The sequence below is a fragment of the Culex pipiens genome, chromosome 3 (genome assembly GCF_016801865.2).
Source record: "Culex pipiens pallens isolate TS chromosome 3, TS_CPP_V2, whole genome shotgun sequence".
Lineage (NCBI taxonomy): Eukaryota > Metazoa > Arthropoda > Insecta > Diptera > Culicidae > Culex > Culex pipiens.
In genome coordinates, this window is record NC_068939.1 from 114,644,849 (window position 1) to 114,663,331 (window position 18,483).

The following is an 18,483-nucleotide window of genomic DNA, read 5'->3' on the forward strand; positions in this document are numbered from 1 at the left end:
TGTCAAATTGTCAAATTGTCAAATTGTCAAATTGTCAAATTGTCAAATTGTCAAATTGTCAAATTGTCAAATTGTCAAATTGTAAAATTGGCAAATTGTCAAATTGTCAAATTGTCAAATTGTCAAATTGTCAAATTGTCAAATTGTCAAATTGTCAAATTGTCAAATTGTCAAATTGTCAAATTGTCAAATTGTCAAATTATCAAATTGTCAAATTGTCAAATTGTTTGACAATTTGACATTTAGACATTAAGACATTTTGACATTTTGACATTTTGACATTTTGACATTTTGACATTTTGACATTTTGACATTTTGACATTTTGACATTTTGACATTTTGACATTTTGACATTTTGACATTTTGACATTTTGACATTTTGACATTTTGACATTTTGACATTTTGACATTTTGACATTTTGACATTTTGACATTTTGACATTTTGACATTTTGACATTTTGACATTTTGACATTTTGACATTTTGACATTTTGATATTTTGACATTTTGACATTTTGACATTTTGACATTTTGACATTTTGACATTTTGACATTTTGACATTTTGACATTTTGACATTTTGACATTTTGACATTTTGACATTTTGACATTTTGACATTTTGACATTTTGACATTTTGACATTTTGACATTTTGACATTTTGACATTTTGACATTTTGACATTTTGACATTTTGACATTTTGACATTTTGACATTTTGACATTTTGACATTTTGACATTTTGACATTTTGACATTTTGACATTTTGACATTTTGACATTTTGACATTTTGACATTTTGACATTTTGACATTTTGACATTTTGACATTTTGACATTTTGACATTTTGACATTTTGACATTTTGACATTTTGACATTTTGATATTTTGACATTTTGATATTTTGACATTTTGACATTTTGACATTTTGACATTTTGACATTTTGACATTTTGACATTTTGACATTTTGACATTTTGACATTTTGACATTTTGACTTTTTGACTTTTTGACATTTTGACATTTTGACATTTTGACATTTTGACATTTTGACATTTTGACATTTTGACATTTTGACATTTTGACATTTTGACATTTTGACATTTTGACATTTTGACATTTTGACATTTTGACATTTTGACATTTTGACATTTTGACATTTTGACATTTTGACATTTTGACATTTTGACATTTTGACATTTTGACATTTTGACATTTTGACATTTTGATATTTTGACATTTTGACATTTTGACATTTTGACATTTTGACATTTTGACATTTTGACATTTTGACATTTTGACATTTTGACATTTTGACATTTTGACATTTTGACATTTTGACATTTTGACATTTTGACATTTTGACATTTTGACATTTTGATATTTTGACATTTTGACATTTTGACATTTTGACATTTTGACATTTTGACATTTTGACATTTTGACATTTTGACATTTTGACATTTTGACATTTTGACATTTTGACATTTTGACATTTTGACATTTTGACATTTTGACATTTTGACATTTTGACATTTTGACATTTTGACATTTTGACATTTTGACATTTTGACATTTTGACATTTTGACATTTTGACATTTTGACATTTTGACATTTTGACATTTTGACATTTTGACATTTTGACATTTTGACATTTTGACTTTTTGACTTTTTGACATTTTGACATTTTGACATTTTGACATTTTGACATAGACATAGAGTGATTTGAAAATTTCATACATCGAATCATTGCATTAAAGAATATAACTACACGCAACCGAGCTCGGCTCAAAATCGCGAGGAAACCCTCCCGAATCGAGTGTGAAATACTTCCATTCACGGACAGGGGAGAAATCCCTCAAGATTTTTGAGAGGGAGCTCCGCAAGCTCAAATCGAAGCGAAATCACGCACACTTTCGTACAATTAAACATGTGTTGGTAATATTTTGGTTCGGTGGCCCTTATTAGTGTATTAGTGACTTCAGCGGTGGGTTTCTTTGTATTGGTAACATCGACAATAAAATGGCTTCCCTTACTTTTCTCAAAAAATACATCAAAAATAAACAAGAAATGTTCGCAGAAAATAGCTTTATTCACAATATTTCAACATAAAAACCTGTGCACATCTTTTCTTCGGCTGGCACGGTGCCAGCGGAAGCTGCCTTGTCAGCCTCCAGCCGGGTGCGGATCCCTCCATCGTGCACTTTCCGTTGTCACCGGAATCCACTTCCCGTGTTCATGGCCACGGATTGTCCTCATCATGGAAACAGCTCGACGTAACTTGATCTTGCACACTGCCTCGATTCCTCCAACTAGCCGGGGGACTGCTTGGCCTTGGACGCCACAACGAATCCTCGAACTTATCGGGTGGCTGGAAATTCGAAGTTGGTTTAACCTCACGCTTATCTTTTTAAACAATATATTTTTTCTGGATTATACTCACCTACTTGCACTGTATGGCCCTGCAAACAATCTATTTGATTTTTATGACCGATTCCGATAAAATTGCGACGGAAACATGATCGCAGCGAAAAAAAAAAAACGCGTTTCAAGTAGAAAAATCACAAGCGAACTGTCACAACACATCAAGGTAGGCACAGCCCAAGGTTTAAGCACAGACAAACAGACGTGACTCTCCATACAAATTATTTTTGAAATCCATCGTCCTTCATCAAACCACCAAATCACGGCGACGCCAGCGCTGCCTGGTGAGCTGATGCCGAAGCGCAGCCCAAACATACCAATACAAACCCATTACTGTCATGTGTCATTTCATGAGACAATCAAGCCTTAACGATTGTAAACATCAACAGCTGATTGAAATAATTTTGTTGTAGCTGATCGTCAGTACTCAATGAAAACAATAAAAATTAACACCGGCGACCGAAGATGACGGTGGGTCGGTTCCGTTCCCAATGGCAGAACTTCATGAGCCAATCATGCGGCAGCACAAGCAACGACGCACCTCAACCGCAACGACAGAGACCAAACTACTGGTACTCCCCGTTGCTTCCAAGTTCTGTCGAAACCTCGAAACCAAGATATTTATAAGAGGTCATGAAAATACCAATCCAGAGGTCGCCGGTTCGAATCCCGCGGCGGGCGCTCTAAAATTCTTTGTGTAAATATGGGTATTCGGCGCCGTCGCTCCGTGCCATACTTTCATACACTTAGGAGCCCAGGGCGGCGAAGTCCTTGTAGTTAAAAGGAAGACACTAGTGGTTGGTACTAGCAATGGTGGCCGACAGCTATAAAGTCAACTTCGTTCATGAAAATACCATTACAATACCGCCAAAATAGAAAAAAAAATCAATTCAAATCTACCGGAATTGATCCCCTTGATGGGCGTTTGGGAACATCCACGGGAAACGTGTCCACGGCACAGTTAAGTTGCGTCAAACAACAACAACAAAAAGTGGCGAATGAGATGGAAACAAGTCGCAAAGATTCCAAAAAACGCTGCCGCAAAATCTTACATCGAAACAGAACAACTGTCGATGAAGATTGGCAGTGGCACTCACGATCGACGCAACATCGCCAAAAGGCCAAAAGGACGACCAGCAGCAGCAATCCACGAAGGATAAGCAGGTTGCTCCGAAGGGACGCCGCATCAGCAGCCTCGACATCGGCAGGCCTACCGGGTTAATAGTGGGGCAAAAAGTATGTCCTCGCTAGTCAGTCGCTCGTCTGACCCTGGCCGAGACTGCCCCAATCTTGTCCCGCAAAGAATGGATTGTGGATAAAATTCCTATTTTTATTGTTTCCATTTGCTGCAACGTGCTCCACGCTCAACTTTCAAAAACAAAAACACATCACACACACTGAGGTAAGACGGGCGAGCTGTCACGACCGCAGCGCCATCAGCGCCGGGTGAGTGGATGCCGAAGCTAAATTGCATTTGAAATAACAGTTTTTGGCTCGGTCATTGAAGGACGATGGTTCCGCACTCGAGTGTCCCGTCTGTTTGTCTGTGGTTTAAGTACGAATAAAGGTATGCCGATCGTTGAATCAAAAAAAAATGAAAATATTTGGTATGAGCAAAAGATTTATAATGGTTAAATAAATTTTTAAAGATATTATCTGTTTCCTAAACATTGTAAATAAGTGTTCAACTGTTCTGAAAAAAATGATGCAAAACATCACGATCGATCTTTGAGCGAACGATCCACCATGCCTTAATAATTGAAATGTGCCGGTGCCTTCTGCAGCAAAGTTACTGTTCTTATGCAGCAGTAAGAATAGTATCGGAAAAGTATTAAATTTTTCTAAATTTAAATTTTCTAAAAATCTAGCAAATTGTAAAATTGTAAAATTGTAAAGTTGTAAATTGTAAAATTGTAAAATTGTAAAGCTGCAAAATTGTACAATTGTAAAATTGTAAAATTGTAAAATTGTAAAATTGTAAAATTGTAAAATTGTAAAATTGTAAAATTGTAAAATTGTAAAATTGTAAAATTGTAAAATTGTAAAATTGTAAAATTGTAAAATTGTAAAATTGTAAAATTGTAAAATTGTAAAATTGTAAAATTGTAAAATTGTAAAATTGTAAAATTGTAAAATTGTAAAATTGTAAAATTTTAAAATTGTAAAATTGTAAAATTGTAAAATTGTAAAATTGTAAAATTGTAAAATTGTAAAATTGTAAAATTGTAAAATTGTAAAATTGTAAAATTGTAAAATTGTAAAATTGTAAAATTGTAAAATTGTAAAATTGTAAAATTGTAAAATTGTAAAATTGTAAAATTGTAAAATTGTAAAATTGTAAAATTGTAAAATTGTAAAATTGTAAAATTGTAAAATTGTAAAATTGTAAAATTGTAAAATTGTAAAATTGTAAAATGTAAAATTGTAAAATTGTAAAATTGTAAAATTGTAAAATTGTAAAATTGTAAAATTGTAAAATTGTAAAATTGTAAAATTGTAAAATTGTAAAATTGTAAAATTGTAAAATTGTAAAATTGTAAAATTGTAAAATTGTAAAATTGTAAAATTGTAAAATTGTAAAATTGTAAAATGTTAAAATTGTAAAATTGTAAAATTGTACAATTGTAAAATTGTAAAATTTTAAAATTGTAAAATTGTAAAATTGTAAAATTGTAAAATTGTAAAATTGTAAAATTGTAAAATTGTAAAAATGTAAAATGAACAATGAACACATGTACCAAATACCCCAAGTAACCAATACAATACCCCAATACCCCATATACCCAATACCAAAATGACCCCAAGACCCCAATGACCCATGACACCAATACCCCAATACCCAAACCCCAATACCCCAATACCCCAATACCCCCAATACCCCAATACCCCATAACCCCTATCCCCCAAATACCCCAATACCCCAATACCCCCAATACCACCAAACCCCAACACCCCAAACCCCAAACCCCACCCCAACCCATCCCCAAACAAACCCAAACCCCAACCCCACACCCCCAACCCCCCACCCCCCAAACCCCCCAACCCCCCAACCCCCAACCCACCAACCCCCCAACCCCCCAACCCACCAAACCACACCACCCCCAACCCCCCAACCCCCAACCCACCCAACCCCCCAAACCCCCAAACCCCCCAACCCCCAAACCCCCACAACCCCCCAACCCCCCACCCCCCCAACCCCCCAACCCCCCCAACCCCCCAACCCCCACCCCCCAACCCCCAACCCCCACCCCCACCCCCAACCCCCAACCCCAACCCCCAACCCCCAACCCCCCAACCCCCAAACCCCCAACCCCCCCAACCCCCAATCCCCCCAACCACCCCAACCCCCCAACCCCACCCCCCAACCCCCCAAACCCCCCAACCCCCAACCCCCCTAACCCCCCAAACCCCAACCCCCAACCCCCCTAACCCCCCAACCCCCCACCCCCCCAAACACAATACCCCCAACCCCCCAACACCCCAAACCAAACCACTTAACCAACACAACAACCACAACCAACCATACCCCCTAAACAACACAACACCCCTAAAACCCAACCCCCTCACCCACACACCCCCCTAACACCCAAAACACCTATACCCAACCCAACCCAAAACACCCCCATCCCCCTAACCACATAACACATTAACACACTCTAAACTATTAAATAATTTCTTATTTAAAAAATAAAATTCATCCCATAATCAATTTCAATATGATTCTTGCACCTCACTGCTAAATGAATTTGTCCTTATTGGCGAAAAATAGCAAGCACGCATACATGCACACAGCACCAACGCGTGAGATGAAACCTCTTGTGTGTATTTGCGCGCGTTGCAAATAAAATTAGTAATTTTTCTGTGATGGTATGCGTGAATTTTCGAGACCGTCTTAATTGGGAGGGATTTCCACGCGATTTCAGCACTGTTCCGCACAACTCAAATTGGGAGGGCCGTCCTCTCGGATTTCTCGTTTGCGTGTAATAAAATAATTTTTTGTATATTCTAATTTTAGACGGCAGCTTACTAAAAAGGTTTTCTCACTTAGAGTCGAAGTTGTGTTGCTTTCTGTTGAACAATTTCCAACCACTTTTGGTGGCTTCCCTCTGCTAAAGTTTTGAATCACCACAACAACGCAAAAAAAATTCCGTAGTTTATGGACACATTCTCCCTGCGCATCCATTGTTGCCATGAACTCTGACGATGATGGTACAGTACTCTCCACACACACAAAACAGAACCTGAACCCGAGTTGAGTCGCAAGTTCGCTTGGTTTGGTTCCGCTTGGCTAATCAAGTGAAAACATGAACAACCCATTCGATGGCACGCAGGCTGGGCCGGGTTCTATACACGGCGGGTTCTACCGAACTGTAACTCGTAACGTGGTATTGTGGTGTAGCGCATGTGGAGTTCAGCAGTCAGAGAACTTCCACACAAAAGGTTCGCGGTTGACAGCAGGCCGGCCGGTGGAATGCTCTCCATTAGAAGTTATTAGCGGAATTCAACTTTGCCGACCTTTAAGGGGGATCCGTTGTAGAACACGGATGCAGTTCAATAAATTTCGTAACTTGCCGATACGGCAAAGTTCTGTCAGCACACGTGGCACGTGGTTAGGTCGGGCTGGAGTGAAAAGTTTCCGCGAGTCCGGCGCATTCGAAGAAGCTTGGATAAGCTTCGCTCGTGGTGCGCAAAAGTTGCGAAGGTTCCAGCAGAGATATCACTTTTGTTTGAGCTTGATATTTGCGAACAAGAAGAAAAATATCCAACAATAATACGCATCACATCGAGCAGCTATTTTTCTAAACTTGCCAAAGTATCGAGCAAGAGTGTGCCACTCTGGGAAATCCCTTCGACAGAAGATACATCTCCGACACTTCCGATTTGCTGTCATCGATCCCACCTTTCCCGGAGCTGCTGCCGGCCAGGGAAAGTTTTGCTTCCCTCCTCCGGGCCAAGCCCGGCATCCCAACTTATTGGACAAGTTATGCTCGAAACTTGTTCGGTTAACTTTTCGGTTTATCGATCGGAACCGACGGGGGCAACCCTCCGGGTTCGGGCTGAAAAGAGTGACTTGAAATGAAAGTGTTTTCAAATTGCTCTCCAAGCATTATCGATGATGGGCAAGCTGCTGACACAAGGGTGCGATAATGTGCCTTGAACGTGTGGGGAAAAAGTTTCCAACGGTCCTGATGTGTGGCAACCGGTGGTCAATAACTTTCGGAAAGGATGAAAGATTGTGGCAGGTTTTGTATCGTTTTGAAAACCATAGCTTCGATATACTTTATAGCTTTTTATAATATTTTTTTTACTCAACATACCAACAATCATAAACTGCATTACATGGAATCCATAACAAAACATCAATATTTTCTGCGGTTCCCACGCTGGCCATCATGAAACGTCGGACATGACAATTTATTTCATCGAAACTACCCGCTTCCAGCTCGTTCAGAGTCGTTTCGCTGTCAATAACATATTTCTCCACATCCCTCCCCCGTTCCTGTCCAAACTTTCCGAAATTTGATTAGATTCCGGATGACACCGATCCCCGGCTCATATTTGCCGAGGCGGAACGGCAAAAAAAGGAAGTGGGGAGTGGGGAGGAAACAGGAAAAATCCCATTTTGTGTCCCCCAAACCCACCCTCCCGGGGGAAATCACCGTATGTCAATCCCACCCAAAGGCATCCTTTTTGTTGATGGCTCTAGCGCGCGCTATCCCTAATTAATCCGTCAGAGCGCTCGTTGTTTTCATTTTGTGGTCAAGATCGCCGTAGAAAAAATGGGTCACCGCCAGCATAAATATCCTTCAGGGGTTTTCCTACACAAAACGGTATTTTATTGTAATTATTTTATTCGAATTTTAACCTTTCAAACATTGACATGTGTAAATTCTTAGAAATAACTTATTTTTAAAAAGTTCTGATAAAACAGAAGAACAATTAAAACAGAACAACAGAACAACAGAACAACAGAACAACAGAACAACAGAACAACAGAACAACAGAACAACAGAACAACAGAACAACAGAACAACAGAACAACAGAACAACAGAACAACAGAACAACAGAACAACAGAACAACAGAACAACAGAACAACAGAACAACAGAACAACAGAACAACAGAACAACAGAACAACAGAACAACAGAACAATGGATCAACAGAACAACAGAACAACAGAACAACAGAACAACAGAACAACAGAACAACAGAACAACAGAACAACAGAACAACAGAACAACAGAACAATGGATCAACAGAACAACAGAACAACTGAACAATGGATCAACAGAACAACAGAACAACAGAACAACAGAACAACAGAACAACAGAACAACAGAACAACAGAACAACAGAACAACAGAACAACAGAACAACAGAACAACAGAACAACAGAACAACAGAACAACAGAACAACAGAACAATGGATCAACAGAACAACAGAACAACAGAACAACAGAACAACAGAACAACAGAACAACAGAACAACAGAACAACAGAACAACAGAACAACAGAACAATGGATCAACAGAACAACAGAACAACTGAACAATGGATCAACAGAACAACAGAACAACAGAACAACAGAACAACAGAACAACAGAACAACAGAACAACAGAACAACAGAACAACAGAACAACAGAACAACAGAACAACAGAACAACAGAACAACAGAACAACAGAACAACAGAACAACAGAACAACAGAACAACAGAACAACAGAACAACAGAACAACAGAACAACAGAACAACAGAACAACAGAACAACAGAACAACAGAACAACAGAACAACAGAACAACAGAACAACAGAACAACAGAACAACAGAACAACAGAACAATGGATCAACAGAACAACAGAACAACAGAACAACAGAACAACAGAACAACAGAACAACAGAACAACAGAACAACAGAACAACAGAACAACAGAACAACAGAACAACAGAACAACAGAACAACAGAACAACAGAACAACAGAACAACAGAACAACAGAACAACAGAACAACAGAACAACAGAACAACAGAACAACAGAACAAAAGAACAACAGAACAACAGAACAACAGAACAACAGAACAACAGAACAACAGAACAACAGAACAACAGAACAACAGAACAACAGAACAACAGAACAACAGAACAACAGAACAACAGAACAACAGAACAACAGAACAACAGAACAACAGAACAGCAGAACAACAGAACAACAGAACAACAGAACAACAGAACAACAGAACAACAGAACAACAGAACAGCAGAACAACAGAACAACAGAACAACAGAACAACAGAACAACAGTTCTTCGGTTCCTCTGCTCTTCTGTTGCTCTGTTGTTATAAGCTTCTGTTTTTCTTTTGTTCTTTTATTCTGTTGTCCTGTTGTCCTGTTATTCTGTTCTTCTGTTCTTCTGTTCTTCTGTTCTTCTGTTCTTCTGTTCTTCTGTTCTTCTGTTCTTCTGTTCTTCTGTTCTTCTGTTCTTCTGTTCTTCTGTTCTTCTGTTCTTCTGTTCTTCTGTTCTTCTGTTGTTCTGTTGTTCTGTTGTTCTGTTGCTCTGTTGTTCTGTTGTTCTGTTGTTCTGTTGTTCTGTTGTTCTGTTGTTCTGTTGTTCTGTTGTTCTGTTGTTCTGTTGTTCTGTTGTTCTGTTGTTCTGTTGTTCTGTTGTTCTGTTGTTCTGTTGTTCTGTTGTTCTGTTGTTCTGTTGTTCTGTTGTTCTGTTGTTCTGTTGTTCTGTTGTTCTGTTGTTCTGTTCTTCTGTTGTTCTGTTGTTCTGTTGTTCTGTTGTTCTGTTGTTCTGTTGATCCATTGTTCTGTTGTTCTGTTGTTCTGTTGTTCTGTTGTTCTGTTGTTCTGTTGTTCTGTTGTTCTGTTGTTCTGTTGTTCTGTTGCTCTGTTGTTCTGTTGTTCTGTTGTTCTGTTGTTCTGTTGTTCTGTTCTTCTGTTCTTCTATTCTTCTGTTATTCTGTTCTTCTGTTCCAAATATTTGTTCTATATCATTCATATTTTTGCGTGCGTTCGGTTGACCGGCTGAATGTAGAGCTTCACCGCGAGGTACGCTATCGCTGACCATGAAGGTTTGCCAGAATGCCGCCAGACAGTGATTACCATCGGTCACCTGGTGTCACACGCATCGGTCGGTCGGGAACCCCACCCTGAAACCCAGCGACCCGTGTTACATCCGGTGGAAACAATGCGACGGCGCTGGAATCATAGATTCGCCATTAGACAGCATTTATGAAATGTATAAAAGGTAGATGGATTGGCTGGATGGTAACGCAAACTGCACCTCATTTCCTTGCCGCCCGAAATGACTCCGTATTGGGTGGTGGATAGGAGGAGGAGGGGTTTATTTCGACATTGTCGACTGAGGGTAATTAAATCCATGAATATATGGCAAGGGTAACAAAAACACCGCATTATTATAATGCACGAACCTCTTTCGGCTACCGGGAAAGGAAAATAAAAATAAAAAGTACCACTTTTATGGCCTAACTGATTCCAACTTGAAGGAAAGAGTGCGGGGGAGGGGGAAGTTGGTAGTCCTTACCGCCCAGGACTAAACCTAATGTGCTTGATTTGCGTCTTTATGGCGTTTTCATGACACGGCGGAGAAAAGCTCTCTTCTCGCCCAGCTTTTTTTGCGCTTTGATTAACATTCCACCCCAAGGTTGGGGGAGGAGGTCATAAATGGCCCGCTGACGAATTACCACCCCATGTTCTAATGGTGTAATTTTCGTTCTTTTCATTACAGGTGAGTTCCGACGACGGGCGGGAAGGACACGACAGCAACAGCAGTGCGAAAGGATACAACCCCCAGATCTGGTTAATTGCCTCAAAAAGGTTCACTTTGTTGGGCGAATATTTCACGCCCAGGGTGCGAACATTGGTTAACTGTGGAAGATGAAAAGGATTCGGTTACGACGGTATTTTCGGGTATCATTTGAAACTTGACTAGTGGTCAATAAAGATAATAACTTTGGGGTTTAATTGTGATGGAGATAAATGGGAGTTTTCTACATTTTAATGCTCTAAAACACTTTTGGATTGTTGATAATAATACGAGTTTGGAGTGATTGGAGAAATTAAAGCAGCATAAGCTTCTAATGTTCTCTTTATGGAATACTTTCTCGACAATCTTATAAAAAATGCCTTTAAATTGAATATTTAACATGTTCTAATCAATACTTGCAAGTAATTTCGGAAAATCCAAACTATCAGTAAACAAATAAATCACAAATTTGTAATGCCATGGATTAAGTTGATACATAAAGCTATCAATTGGCCCAAAAAACTAAGGCAATTCTACACTTAAGGGGCTACATACATGTAGAAAATCACAAAATTCTATAATACATGTTTTTGTTAGTCAACAAAAAAGATTATTTTTAATCACTTCTGAAAGTTTCATGAAGGTATGTATTATGAAACTGAGTGAGACACGATTTAAGCTCAAAACTTTATCTTGCGCAAAGCGAACTGTCAAACTTAGTGAGCGTTTTTCTCTAAAGACCGAGTTGATTTACGGGTGCCAAGATATCTCGAGATAGGATCGACCAATTTGGCTAAAATTTGAGGTGAAGGCTTTCAAGACATTTGTCTTGTGCATTACGAAGCCCGAACTTTAAACTTTGCTTTTTCAAAAAATACAAAAATCGTAAACTAACATTTTTTTTTATGAAAAACATACTAATATTTCTATCTATTTTTAAATAAACCTTTTGAAAATCGGCCTTCGTCATGCACACGGGACCAGTTTAACAAGTCTTCACTACAATTTTGAGCCGATTTGGTCAAAGTAGTGTTGAGGTATCGTGGCACCCGTTTTTTGAAACTGCTAACTTAAAATATGTATGAATCGGCAACGATAAAACCAAATGTCCTCAAATTTGTTTTGTTAATAGATCAAATATATATTTTATTGCTCTGAAAACAGATTCAAAAAAGTAGAAGTGTGTGCTCGTACTAACCTCTGACATTCTTTCCTGATTTACATGTATGTAACCCCTTAAAAAATCAATTTGTTTGTTTGTGCTCTTGCCCTTAGGCAATAATTTGAATATTAAAATCCATTTAACGGTTTAATATCAAGAAATGGATTTTGAAATAAATGTTAGAAAGAAATTTATTGAAAACAAAATCACTTAAATTTAAATTATTCTGTTAAGCATGGCTTTATATGTTGCAGTATTTGTAAAAATATTTTTTGAATCTTATGCTTAATTAAATTAAAATAAAATAAAATGTTTTATTCTTCCTGTAATACTTAATAACCTATAGAAATTAAAATTTCGTAACATTTTTCATTTTCCTGAAAAAAAAATCTGATATTGAAAAATAATGGAACTCTCAGAATATGAGCAATTTTCAAACAATATTTAGGAATCATTCTCCACCAACTCACACGAAATCGGAAGTGTCTCGACCCCTCTTCAATTTTCTCGAAACGGACTTTTGTGGAAAAATAGACGCCTCATTTGAAGATCCAAAATTTCGAAAAATAAACGTACGTAAAAATGTTTTAAGCATTTTTAGCAGCATTCAAAATTTTGAGGCAAAAAGTGTCGCAAAACCTTTTATAAATTAATACAGTTATGTTCCTACCAACAATGTGTAAGATATCACTTAATTTAGGAAAAAAAATTTCAGCAATAATCGTTTTTTGAGCATTTTTCAGGCATTTGGGAGGGGGGGGGGGGAACAAAAACCTGAAATAAATTTGCAATGGACTAACTCGTGAAAAACACATCAAGGAAAGGCTATAAAATCACTCGAAAATTGTACTTCCTAAATACACCTCGTAGATATACCTTCACGTATACATATCGACTCAGAATCATTTTTCTGAGCAAATTTCTGTGGGGATGTGTGTAGACATGAGTTTCTATCCACACGCATACCTCGAAACTGGCTGAATCGATTTTGGCCGGGTTTGCCTTTTTATGACCGCTTGGGAGTCCACTAAGACCCTATTGACCGATTCTTCGACTCCTTTTCAAAAAAATCCCAAGTTTTTTTCAGCGGTTTGGCTGTAGTGGTAAAATAAAAGAAGAAACCCCCCAATGTTATTACATATTTAGAAAGATAATTGATTTTCCTACAAAGAAATATCATGCAGAAGTAACCATATAGTACTTGTGCTTACCCTGAAATGAAAATGTAGCGTGACGGGACAACATCGTAAAACTGGACTTTTAAAAGGCACACTACAAAAATCGCTACAGTTTTGCCAGTTTGATTTTTAAAAACTTTTGCTCTTCTACACATTATCACAAATTAAAAAACGAATCGCTTGCTCCTTGAACTGAACGAATTGGTTGAAATTTGAGTTTTTGCCATCCATTTCTTTTCGTGACGGGACAACGAAAGGAGCAGATTTGTGAAAAAACTCCTCTCCCATTCAATGGCTTGCAGACCATATTTGGTCAATATTTTTGGCTTTTGAGGTAAGAAAACGCATTTAAGAGGCAGTATTTGTAGATTCTGCTCGGTTTGTTCTAGAGGTCGTATCGAGGTGCTCCGATTTGGATGAAACTTTCAGCGTTTGTTTGTCTATACATGAGATGAACTCATGCCAAATATGAGCCCTCTACGACAAAGGGAAGTGGGGTAAAACGGGCTTCGAAGTTTGAGGTCCAAAAAACATGAAAAATCTTAAAATTGCTCGCATTTCCGTAAAACTTCATCAATTCCAACTTTCTTAGATGCATTCGAATGGTCTTTTGAAGCCCTTCAAAATGTGCTATAGACATCCAGGATTGGTTTGACTTTTTCTCATAGCTTTTGCAAATTACTGTTAAAAATGGATTTTTTTAAAACCTTGATAACTTTTGCCAACAGCCTCCAACACCCATACTCCCATAGGTCAAACGTTAGGGAATTTTATGGACTATAAGCCTACGGTATTAACTTTTTGGCCAATCGCAGTTTTTCTCATAGTTTTACAATTTTTCTAGAACAAACATTTTACAACGTTAGTTTTTGCCCTGTAGGCCAAGAAGACGGCACTTTTTGGTCTCAATTTTGTCATATTCGGAATCCTCGGACAATTTCACGTAAGTTAGAAGTATTGGAGTTGTAAATTTGATTTAAAAAATAATTGAATAACACATTTTTGAAAAAAGAAATACCGTAATCTGGGGTGAATCGGGACTACAGTCTGAATAGGGACAGCAGTTTTTAGAGCACTTAAAGCTTTTAAATTTGGAAATGGATGTACACATTTTGTTGGTCTGAGTCTGTTCTAACCGAAACCAACCAGAAAAATCAAAATATTATGCTCCAACATGGTTAAAACTGCTGTCCCAATTCGCCCCATGTGTCCCGATTGACCCCAGTTTACGGTAGATCTTACTTATCCTATGATCAATACGTCGAATGCTGTATAAAGTAGGCGAAAACTTGTTTTACCCCTAATCAGACAAAATGCTAAATAATATTTTAATTAATTCTAAATGGCATTTTTTACAATCAAATTCAAAATTACAACACCTCAATCTAATGTAAAATTTTCTGAGGATTCCGAATATGTCAAAATTGAGACCAAAATGTGCCGCTATGGAGGGCTACAGTGCAAAAACTAACGTTGTAAAATGTTTGTTCTAGAAAAATCGTAAAACTATGAGAAAAACTGCGATTGGCCAAAAAGTTAATACCGTAGGCTTATAGTCCATGAAATTCCCTAACTTTTGACCTATGGGAGTATGGGTGTTGGAGGCTGTTGGCAAAAGTTATCAAGGTTTTAAAAAAATCCATTTTTAACAGTAATTTGCAAAAGCTATGAGAAAAAGTCAAACCAATCCTGGATGTCTATAGCACATTTTGAAGGGCTTCAAAAGACCATTCGATTGCATCTAAGAGAGTTGGAATTGATGAAGTTTTACGGAAATGCGAGCAATTTTAAGATTTTTCATGTTTTTTGGACCTCAAACTTCGAAGCCCGTTTTACCCCACTTCCCTTTGTCGTAGAGGGCTCATATTTGGCATGAGTTCATCTCATGTATAGACAAACAAACCCTGAAAGTTTCATCCAAATTGGAGCACCTCGATACGACCTGTTTCACATCGGTGAAAAACTCGCTCTTAAAGCACATTGCAATTATTGAATCATAATAAAAATGAAATCTTTCATATTAAAAATCACATTGAAAATTGAAAAAAGTTACATTTTAGTGTAGCTTCGCTAAGAATCGGTCTATTAAGTTTTTTTTAAGTTTAGTGAAGCATTTTAAAAGTTATGCTATAAAAAAAGTTTTTTGTAGATACAAAAAAGGGTGAATTTTTGCATAATCTCAAAAGTCCGGGTCTTTTTGTTTACGTCCGAGAGTCGCGCCAGATGCGAAACGCCCGGCTGCCACTTTGCTTCAAATGATAGTCTGCATGTTTTCTGGAAAAGTCTGTATCAGGTATATTTTTTTTTAAATTCATAAACTTATTTTGATCAGGTTCTTTTCGGTGTTGGACCCTGGTTTGGACCGAGTCGGCTCAATAAGCCGTAAGACCGTAAACAATGCAAATCTGGATTAGGACAACTTAGGAGATGAATTACTTTGTCATTGTGAGGAAGGCACCAACCACTAATGGTGGATAAAGAAACGTTTTTTAAGTTGTTATAAGCTATTGTGTTTCATATGTTTATAGGACCTTAAAAAAAATCTAGATTTGTGCACCCTAATAGAAAACCCTGAAAAGTTCAAAAAAATCAAATTTTTAAGTGAATTTTTGTTTGATTTTAATTAAAAAATATACTTTTCTGGGTTATTGAAGATTTTAAAAGCACATTAAATTTTCCATAAAATAATATGCCTTTTGATTATTTACAGTTGAGTAACTAGAACTGGCAGCGGTTTTAAATCTTTTTTTTTTTTACTTTTTTGATGAAAAATACATCATCAAAGCTTGTGTGAACTGCTAGACTGCAAGGATGACGAGATGAAAGATCATCAATCTTTCTTTATTCTAGTAAAGCTGCCAATGGAAGTCAGTGGCTTTGTCATCACTAAATTGCAGTGAAGCTGGGTTTGGGTGTAGCAAGTTAGATCTTGATATTTTCTTAAATATTTGTTTCAAACAAATTTTAACATACCTACTTGTAAGTTTTGATTAAATTCATTGAAAACGCGTTGAAACAATTCCTAAAAATGTGTTCAAAAGCGGTCACGTTCGTTCGTTCCAATCAAATGAGCATCACACACCGATTAACTATCTGCTTGCTGACAATGGCGCGGGGGAAAATCAATTTTCAGACTCTGAAGTTCGGCAACCGTGGAGAAACCGGTGAAGCGAAACGAGCTATTCAACAACAGAGCTGTGAGGGACTCTTGTCTAAATCGTCAATTTCCAATATATCAAAGGATCCAAGTGGCAACCGGGGAAAAGTAACCGAGTTGGCTGCATTGTTGGTGAGCGGGGTTGTGTGGGTGTGTGTGTTCGTGTACGTGTGACCAGTTGGTCCTTTAAGTAGGTATTTGTGAGGGCACCTATAAAAAACTAATGCTATAACGAAGAAATTTTTAACCATATTTGAATAAAAAAGCAAAATTTGAAACTCTGCTCAACTAAGAACAAATTTAACTTTTTCAACTGTGCCAAAAGTAACTCCAAAACGACATTCTCAAAGGAAAAGGACGACGCACCTCACCCGAGCAGAGCAGTGCGGACTCCCAGACTGGATAACAAAGCGAAAGTGCTTTCAATTTTCTTCCTACTTTTCCCCAACCAGTGGTTGGGGACGGTCGTCCTTTACAGCGCGTTACGCTCGCGCGTTTTACCGTGATTGGTTACAAACAATGTCCTTTCGGGTGATGATTTTCCGCCAGAGAGGCAGCGTTCAAGCGGGGAATCCTTCAAACTTTTCTTTGGGTGGGATACGGTGCGAGGGCTCACAAAAGGTGTGTGTGTGTGTGATTTTCCTTTGGAAACCCTCCGTCTCTCTTGCAAAGAAGTGGAACTCCTTACAGCTCATGTGTGAGCAGTGTATGTGAGTGGATTCCGGATCGAGATTGGCCATTTCGGTTTCAAACGAAAATGAAGAAAGTGCTCGAGTACTTTTTGTACAAACTCATCCGATAAGGGTGGCTTTGAAGAGGAACTTTGGCTTAAATAAGTAGAGAACCTTTAATGTAATTTTAAACCAGTTGAGTAGAGAAGATGAAGCTAGTGTTGTTCGTTTCAGTCTTTTTGATTATCCTTTTTTTTTTGACTTTTTAGATTTGTCAGATCTTTATGCCTCATCGAAGAGGTCTTTCAAAGAGCTATTCAACAATGTGCAGTAAGACGGCCAGAAAGTAGTCTTCAATTAATTGTATTCGATCTTAAATAGTTCGAAAAATCCCGAATAATCTTGAAATCCATGAAGTCTGATCTATTGGTCAACCTGGAATATATCTTTTTAAATCTTTAAAATCGGATTCATAGACTTTTCTAATCATCTCAATACAGACGAAGTTGTTGCAATCAGACTACTGATAGTTTTATGATTTTTCATGTCCTTAAATATAATTAGTAAATACCAATCACTTGTATCAATCGAAAGCTAATCCTCAGGCGATGCGACATCTATTGCCAAAGATCTTCAGATAAGGCAAGCTAGCAAAAACGCATTTGCAAACGAACATGAAGCCTCCAATATCCAATCAAGAAGGACCTGTTGCGCCAAATTTGAGCCGAGTTATTCGCTTCCGAACCGTTACCATAGAGAGTCCCACATTCCGGCTAAACTGTCCGCAAATAACGAATCCCAGTCCGAATGGACGCAGAAGGTTCGTCGGAAAATAATGGAATTTTCCTTTATCCTGTTTCCAACTCGGAACTGGCTACCTTTCCCGAGGAGGGATAGAACTCCAGCTTATTCTTGAACTCCAAAATTGACAAACGAAAGACTCGGAGTAGCAAAAAAGGATTAACCCCTTCTGGTTTGGTCGGTTGAATTCGAGATTCTCACCGGTGAGGAAAATTCCGGGAAGAGGAGGGACTTTCTGTTTGACGTAGGGAAATCCGTTGTTGCCGGCTTTTGATTCGATATCGCCAAACAAGATTGAATCGGAAAAGGGGGAAGGCTCGATCTGA

General features: G+C 37.9%; 1 protein-coding gene and 1 long non-coding RNA gene across 2 annotated transcripts in view; one reads left to right on the plus strand and one right to left on the minus strand.

Moving 5' to 3' along the window:
• LOC120413993 (protein couch potato) overlaps nucleotides 1-18,483 on the plus strand; it is a 363,237-nt gene that overhangs the window by 130,119 nt on the left and 214,635 nt on the right. The gene's annotated exons all lie outside the window — the stretch shown is intronic.
• Nucleotides 2,067-2,568, minus strand: LOC128093551 (uncharacterized). The gene is made up of 2 exons (XR_008212581.1): nucleotides 2,439-2,568; nucleotides 2,067-2,366 (listed from the first exon to the last, which is right to left on the minus strand). It is a non-coding gene; the product is annotated as an uncharacterized LOC128093551 (long non-coding RNA).